Source organism: Vigna angularis, chromosome 6, assembly GCF_016808095.1.
Source record: "Vigna angularis cultivar LongXiaoDou No.4 chromosome 6, ASM1680809v1, whole genome shotgun sequence".
Lineage (NCBI taxonomy): Eukaryota > Viridiplantae > Streptophyta > Magnoliopsida > Fabales > Fabaceae > Vigna > Vigna angularis.
Genome location: NC_068975.1, coordinates 1,146,138 through 1,155,680, shown reverse-complemented (window position 1 = coordinate 1,155,680; position 9,543 = coordinate 1,146,138).

Sequence of the window (9,543 nt, the reverse complement as noted above, 5' to 3'; positions counted from 1 at the left end):
TTTTAATATTAGTTTAGAAAGTGACGCGAGAGTAAAATTTTTCCAAAGTGAACGAAAATAATATATATTATAAAGAATATCTTAAAATCTTATTCATGCAAACAATATAGTTAGGAATGAAAAAAGAAATTCTTATATCAAATGCCACCTAAACGAATAAATTTGTAATAATTATATAGGTAAGTATATAATATATATATATATATATATATATATATATATATATATATATATATATATATATATATGTAAAAGGAAATGATGAGTTTGGGAGTCATGACCCACCTCCTTGAAGTAAGCAACATCCACCATCATCTCAGACTTAGATGTTTTTGATGTAATAAAGAAAATGGAAAAAGAAAAAATGCGACGGGTTTTAAGTTATTTAATAAGAAAGAAAGTGAAAGAAAAGAACGATAAAGGTTTCGTTTTCTTATTTGATCGTGTAAAAGTAGAAAGAAAGAACAATTGTATATACAACGCATATATAAAACTTCAATATCTCAAATTTTGTTATTTTAACTTCACTCTATAATCTAAAATCTTAATTTTATTTTTTTAACTACAGGAAGGTGGTAGGAGATGGCGGAAAAAGAAAATTGACTCTAAATACATTATCACATTGAAAGTATCAAATGGACTTTATTTTAATATATGTTTACTGAAATAATATCTATGTATTATAACTAATATAGTGAGTTTAATATTATGGTTATTATTTACAATGAGGTATTATTATATTATTATTAACTACATTATTATATACTTGAGATAAATATTATTTTAGTGGAAACATAGATTTATGGTTCATGTTGATCTTATAAATACAATTAGTATTCTCCAAGGAATACTCACTTTATAATTACTCATACTCACTATATTAAAAAAGATCCTAAATAATCTTATTGACTTGAGCATCAAAGAATCTTTTGTAGGTGAATTTATCCACTCTAAGCAACAAAGATTTCCATTCGTCCAACAAGAACTCTCAAGCCATTACTAGGATCTTGCCACTTGTCCACAAATCCACACTTAAGATCCCGTTAAGATCATTTGGCGCCTACTGTGGAGCCTCGGTAAAACTCTTCCCTAGTCTCACTTTCCCATGGTCACCACTAAGAGTCAAGCACAAGTTTCCCATGAGATGGAATCCAACCAAATGGTGATTGTGCAACATCAAATGCAAATGCTTATCCAATAAAACAACGAACAACTCAAACATTATGATGTCGAGTTCAAAGTCCTTCTCGCGCAATGACATGCATACCTCCATGAGCTCTAGGAACTTCAACAAAAGCATATTGGCTTGGAGAATTGAAAACCATCTCCTCGACCTTAGCCCAACTCTTGAGAAGAAAACCCGTGCAACTCTCAAACGAAGTAGAGCCTACCAACATAACGAGTTTGCAGTAGAACTCATTATTAATTTACTGAACATTAGAGCAAGTCAACTCGAAATCGAATGGGAGAGACTCGTGGACGCTCTCGTGACTCCATCTGAGACCGATCTCCCCAACATTGGACTCAAAGAGAACAGAGTAGGTTAGTCTAACACAAAAATGAGAGAAAGTCGTAGATGATCCCACAACTCGGACAAGAGCCCGATTAGGCACAAATATCGCAACCCACACCAAGACAAATAATCATTGGAAGCCCAAGATTCCATAGGACACCTTGGCAGGTGGATAGGCCGGGAAGAACGTTAGGCTCCCCATAAGCACGACAGAGATTTCCTATTCAAGACCTAAAGAACTTTCATCCTTTCATAACAGAAGTAACTGGGGCTCGCATCCTTAAGGGAGTTGTCATCAACATTAAAAAGTATGACGAAATGATTGACCTGACCACACATCCAAAGACTTATCTAATCCAGGTAAGTATCCATACACAAGATGAAAGAGTCTTTTGTACGTTGTTTCCAACTACCTTGGATGGACCGACCCTAGAGTAGTACTACACGTTGCCTCTATACTTGGTGGACTCCTTTGAGGCATTGAACACTATGTTCAGAGTTCGATTTGTAGATTGCGTGGTGACTACTTCGTCAATAGCCCTAAAATACATAAAGTCGGGGGAAAACGAGACCCTCCAACATTTCACAAAGAGGTTCACCATGAGAACGATAACAACCCCAGTCCTTACTCGATTAGTGATCATGCACTCACTAATCTATGGTCTATATCCTAGACCCTTCTCAAACTCTTTTTTTACAAAGAAACCACAACATGGATGATCTTAGGGAGCCAGCAGCCAAGTACATGGCCATTGAAGAAAACAGGTTAAAAAGGGCATACAATCCCGACATCCCAATAAGAGGAAACAATAAAAAGGACAACATTGTTAACTGAGCTATAAGTTGGTATACATATTACACTCCTTTGAATGTCAATAGGGCCACTATACTCAAAGAACCATGAAACATAGAACCTGTTAAGCTCCTTGAGCCTTGACAACCTTTCCTTCAAGAGGACACTTAAAAAATGTGTGCCTACCAAGAGAATAGGACACAACACTGAGGACTACCATGAAGAGTTGATTCGCTCCAAGGCTCTAGCATCCATCAAGGGAACAACCGAGGATAAGGCGGCTACCCGGGTCGCGGTTGAGGTTAAGGACAAGGAGGTTTTACAGGACAAGGTCGAGGACAACCAGAGCAACCCAACATGATCCTCCAAGTTTCAGGGCCCAAGGCTGCCCAAAGTCGAATCGTCCAGCCTAACTTCGCCCAAGCAAGGGGAAGCATCCATACCATAGTTGAAGGTTTCACTAGGGAGGAAACTCATGGGTTACACAAAAAAGATACTAGAGAAGTATAAACTAGGTAAGCCAGTTCTCGCCACTATGTTTACCACCCATAACCTTCTTCAATAACGTTTTCTCTTTAAAGGGCTTAGTTCGAGACGACTCGGTGGTCATCATGGTAACTGTAGCTAATTGACAAGTCCACAAGGTCCTTATAGACCAGGGAAGCTTGAGTGATGTCTTGTTCTGGAACACATTCACAAAGTTAGACTGATACGCTATCGTTGGCGTTATCAAATTACTACTACTTAACAAGGCAACTTCAGTATTGCCAAAAGTTAGTAATTAACAAACTAGATAAGATTAAGTTAGTCCTAAATCGTAACCCAACAAATACAAAATTGCTTTTTAATAGTTGATTCTTATGAAATCCTACTCAAAACGTTAGTAAAACATAATGCAAATACTAAACTGTTAGCACAAAGCTGAAGAGAAGAAGTTTTGATGATGTCTCAAAGTCAAGTCTCAAGTGCTCTTGTTGCAAGAAGATCTTCATGAAGTCTTGTCTAGTGTTAAAACTTTTGTAATTTAGCATATTTATGTATATGATGTGGTTTATCTTTGATTCTATGTATTGTTTGCCTTAGATTGCATTAAAATTCTTTTTGAATCAGAAAACCTCATTTTATACTCAAGATAATCGATTATCAACTTATAATAATTGATTATCAATAATCAATTATGACTTGTCATAATTGATTATCACGAGCAATTATGAAAATTTTTAAGCAAGTTTTTTACCGTTGTGAATTCATTAAATTCATAATCGATTACCATAAGTGGATAATCGATTATCACATGTTAATTAGTTGAAACGGATTTTTGGAGGTATCCTTGAATGAGATCTCTATAAATTAGATTTGGACTCTCATTCTAAAATATGAAATACGAAATACGTTTATTTCAAAAATCTTATCTGTTGAGTGCATTAATAAGTGTTCTAAGGTTTGTGTAACTCTTGTGCGTTGACGTTGAGAACTTGGTGTGGGTATAGAGCGAGAACTTTCACGGGAGTAGTGATTGAGTGTTGTTATTGTTGCTGAGTTAAAGCCAATCATCCTTTGTGAAGATTCAAAGGAGGTGTTCATCCTTCGTGAAACATTCGGATGAGGTGGTCATGCCTTTTAGGTTTCAAGGGAAGTGAGATTCATTTCTTAGGGTAACAAGAAAAGTGTTTTAACCTTAAACTGTTTTATTTTCTTTGTGATTGTAACAATCAGTTGAGATTAACAACTAGATGTAGAATATGTGTGATCCAATCTAGTATAAAAATCACTTGTGCAATTTTCTCTCTTCCTTAATTTGTTTAAATTGTTATTAAATAATTTATATTTACAAGAAAATTATTAAAAGAACTATTTGTGATAAGAAACCAATTCTGCTACGTCGCTCTAACATAAATAAAAGTAAAAATATGTCCTAATGAAATTAATATTGAAGATTGATATAAATGTGAATTTAAAGAAATAATAAATAAAAGACTTTAAAGTAATTGTAGTAAAATAGAATAATTTCAATGCTTATTCATCATTGGTTATACTTTTCTAGTTTTTTTTTTTAATTTTCCCTTGCATGGTTGGAGAGAAAATTTTTTGGAGAAAGACTTGGTCTTTTGCTTGCTTGTCGTGAATGTCCAGTGGAGGAGGGCACCATGTTGCCCATTTGGTTTCTTTTTTATATTACATTACATTATATGGGTTTCTATTTCACTTTTTTTCCAAATTGCATGGGTTTGGGCATATAATCTTTTGGCCTTAGGAAGCTTCTTTTGAGACTCTTGAATCTCCTGGAAGGAGACCCACCCCATGTGCATTGTAGGGTAAATAAATGAGCGTTATGGAGGCACCTTTAACACTCTTAATGACCATCATCTACACCTATTAAAGTTTGGCTTTATTGGAGATAATGTGGAGTTAGGAAAAGTGGAATATGAAGTTAGTGGTGTAGGGTAATATTGTGGGTAACCTTGGGTAGTTGGTTAATTCTTAGTGAGGTTTGGGGTTAATGCTACTTAAGTGTGTAAGGTTAATATTAGGGAGTTTATACTACAAGAACCGTGAGAGTGAAATAAAGAGGCACCTAATATTGTCATAAACCAACCAAGTTCGGTGAGAGAAGGAAGGAGTTACCTTGATTCTATTGCACTTGACCTTGGCTTAGAGGGAAGCATAGTGGAGTGAAGGCTTTTGGTGTGTCTCGTGAAAGAAGGAAATCAAAGAACTTTGGGAAGCTTTCTTGAAACTAGAGGTAAGGAGTGTAACTTAGGAATATATATATATATAGTATAGTGTATGATGGATAGGAGGTGATTGCTGAGATGATCTTGCATCCATGTTCTTTTTATGATATGTTTCACGTGTTGGGTGGTATGGAGGGTGGTTATATATGTTATTTTCGAAACTTGTTAATGTTGCAAGGTATGCATGTTGTGGGTACTTTGGGATGTTACAAGTTTATGTTTAATCTTATGAGTATGCTTAAACCATTATTGTATTGTGTTTATCTTGAAACCCGTTTACCTTGCATGAATTAGAAACCATTGAGAGGCACTTAGTTACAATCTTTGACCAAGAGTGTGAATAGGTTGAGAGTGAGGGTTCTCTTCCCTTAGTGGAAGAGAAATGCATATGCATTGAAAAACGAAAATGAGTGGTGTGTCAGTGTCTCGGGTTTCATTCCAAGGAGTGGAGTGTTGGTAGTTTAGTGAAATAAAGGAAAATGACAATAGTTATTTTCATCTATCCGCACTGATTTCGGAACCGAAGTATATATAGGCGAAGCAAAAAGGGGTAGGCTTGTTTACCCTTTTGACATGCAACACGTAGTTTGTCTTTAACAAAATTAAGTTTTGGTAGACCAATTACTAAGTCTTTATATATGAGTCTATTCAATTGTTGCTTATGAATATGAGCAGCTCTTTTATGCCACAACTATGAATTTTTTTCTTTTACTACTAAACATGAAATATTTTTATTTGAAACGTTTATCACATAGTTGACTAATATTGAGTAGATTATGTTTCAAACCTTCTACAAATAACACATCTTTTATCATCAAGGTTTTCCACTTCCTATGTCTCCTACTGCAAGGTTTTTTCCCTTGTTATTATCACCATATGTGACATTGCCTTGTTCTTTCTTTCGGAACTTTGAAAATTTCTTCCTATCCCCTATCATGTGCCTTGAACAACCACTATCAAGGTACCACATGGAATTCCTGAATTTAGAACTTATCTACAAAATAAAAAAGAGAACAAACTATTTTAGTACCCAACCACTAGGTCATTTGGGTTAGTTAGACAAATATTTGAATTATTTTATAACCCAAGTAAACTCTCCACAAGGAACACCATAATGTTTTATTTTACATTTATTTGATGTATGACCCTTTTTCATGCAATAAAAACATGTGGCAACATTCGATTTTCTATAATTAGTTCCTTGCTCTACCTAAATTTTACGAGTTCTCTTATATTTATTTTTATTTTTAATTTTATAATTATAATCAGAATAATGATGTTGATTATAATTAGAAACATACTTGATTTTATTTTTATAATTATAATCATGATAATTATAATTATATTTAGGAACATTTTTAATTTTATTACTATAATTTTAATTGTAGTAATTATAATTATTTTTAGGAACATGTTTAACGACCTTTTTGATTTTTGAATTATTACTACTTTCAGCGTTTTTTGTTTTATCAAGAGGCTTCGTTTTATTTAAACATGAAATGCATTCTTCACTTTTAGCATATTTACCTTTCTTATAATATAAAATTTTATTTTTCAAATCTTTATTTTCTTCAAGGATATTTTCGTAATTTGATTTTAATTATTTAAATTCTTTCTTCAATTTCTTATGAGCATTATCTAATTTCTCTTATTCAAATAATAATTCTTTATATGTGTCAAGCAATTCACTCTCACTGTAATATGAATTTTCATAATCGCTAGAGGAACTTACTTGATTTTTAGAGATATTGTCATCTGCCATCAAACATATTTGGCCTGCTCATCAAAGTCGCTTGAGCTTGTTGTAGATTCATTATCTTCCTCCCAAACAATATACGCCTTCTTTTTTCTTGAAGAACTTCTTTTGACCTCTTTCTTCACCCTTGTTTGGGTTTGGGAAATTTGTCTTCATGTGTCCTTTTTCTCCGTAGTCATAACAACGATAGTTTAAAGATGATTCTTTAAACTCCTTCTTTTCGCCTTTAAATCTTTTTCTTCCCTTGAACTTCATGAACTTGTTAGACTTTTTAATAAAGAGACCCATGTTTTCTTCATCTTCTTCATAGTCCTCTTCTTCTTTAAGATTTTTACCTTTTTTCTATCTCAGACTTGAAAGCTAGAATCTTTTTCTTTCCTTTCTCTTCATCCTCGTTCAATCTCCTGAGATCCAGTTCATGTTCTCTCAACTTACCAAACAATGCAGCCATTGACATGATATTGAGATTTTGTGACTCACTGATGGCAATCACCTTTGGGTTGTCAAGTCTTGTCCAAAGATTTAAGAATTTTTATATTTAATTCATCATTATCAAAGGACTTACCTAACCCAATGAGATGATTCACTATATGCGTGAAGCACTTATGAACATCTACAATAGTTTCTCCCTACTTCATGTGGAACATCTCATACTCTTGGATTAAAGTATTTCTTCTGGGTCTCTTAACATCATTAGTTCCTTCATGGGTGACTCTCAGCATCTTCCACATCTCTTGAGCCTTTTTACAAGTTGAGATCCTGTAAAACTCATCAACAATTAGAGCATACGATATTATGTTACGAGCCCTTACCTCTTGTTGGGATCTTTTTCTATCATCAACATTCCATTGTTCACAAGGTTTGGGTCCCTGCAAATTGTTACTAAAACAGTACGAATAAAAGGACCATTTGTGAAAGTTTCCCAAATCTCACTATCAATAGATTCCATGAAAATTTGCATTCTCACTTTCCAAAAAGCATAGTTTTCTCCATTAAACAATGGAGCTCTATTGATAGAGGCACCCTCAGCAAAGGTTTGATGTTGGCCCATCATTTTGAACTACTATCAAAGCAAGATCTGATATCGATTGTTAGAGCGGTGCAGCAGAATGGTTAGCGTGTACAACAAACCAAGAGGGGGTGAATTGGTTTCTTGTCGCAAATAATACCTTTATTAATTTTCTCGTAAAATATAAATTCTTTAATAACAATTTAAACAAATAAAAGAGTAAGGAAGAAAGAAAATTGCACATGTGATTTTTATACTAGTTCGGATCACATAAATCCTACGTTCAATCATTAATCTCAAATGAGAATTAACGCTTCACTATCAAAAACCAATAAACTGTAACAATCACAAAGAAAATAACACAATTTAAGGTTAAAACACCTTTCTTGTTATCCCAAGAGATGAAACTCACTTTCCCTGAAACGCACAAGAGAGGAACACCTCTTCTGAATGTTTCACGAAGGATGAACACCTCCTTTGAAGTCGTTAATCTCAAATGAGAATTAACGCTTCACTATCAAAAACCAATAAACTGTAACAATCACAAAGAAAATAACACAGTTTAAGGTTAAAACACCTTTCTTGTTATCCCAAGAGATGAAACTTACTTCCCCTGAAACGCACAAGGGAGGAATACCTCCTCTGAATGTTTCACAAAGGATGAACACCTCCTTTGAATCTTCACATAGGATGACAAGCTTTAACTCAGGAACAACAACAACACTCAATCACAACTCCCGTGAAAGTTCTTGCTTTATGCCAACACCAAGTTCTCAAAGCCAAAGCACAAGGGTTACACAAACCCTAAAACACACTTGTCACAACACACAGCAAAACAGATAAGCTTTTCAAAATTCAAGTATATCGTATTTTAGAATTAGAGTCCTAATCTAATTTATAGAGATCTCACTCAAGGATACCTCCAAAATTTCGTTGCCAGCTATTTAATGTGTGATAATCGATTATCCACTTATGGTAATCGATTATGCATTTAATGAATACACAACGACCAAAAACTTACTTAAAAATTCTCATTATTGCTCATAATAATCGATTATGGCAAGTCATAATCGATTACTGATAATCGATTATTATAAGTTGATAATCGATTATCTTGAGTATAAAATGAGGTTTCTTATTCAAAACGAATTTTAATGCGACCTAAGGTAATCAATACATAGAATCAAACATAAACCACATCCTATACATAAATCTACTAAATTACAAAAGCTTTAACACAAGACAAGTCTTCATGAAGATCTTCTTTCAACAAGAGTACTTGAGACTTTACTTTGAGACATCATCAAAACTTCTTCTCTTAAGTTTTATGCTAACAGGATTAACTATACACTTTTTGAACTTAACATACACTGAATCCTATGATTTATACCTTGGTTACCACTAGCCTACATTAGTGGAGAATTGAGTTTGTTGACTTTTAGTGCGACCTAAAAATGAATATTATTCAAGAAGGGTTGGACGATGTATAATACATTTTTATAACAGACAACATATGACATTAGATTCTTATGAAAAACTATTTTTGGAAGTATATTTTAACGCGCTTTTCATTAGATGAAAATCTTTATGGAATACTCTTGCTTATAACCCTATTTTTTAATGTACGACATTTAGGTTTCAGTATTATTATGATTATTAATAAAGGATATTTTAATTTGAGAGTTTGAAAGTATATCCTACTATTTTGCACATATTTCTAAGACGTCTCCTTCATAA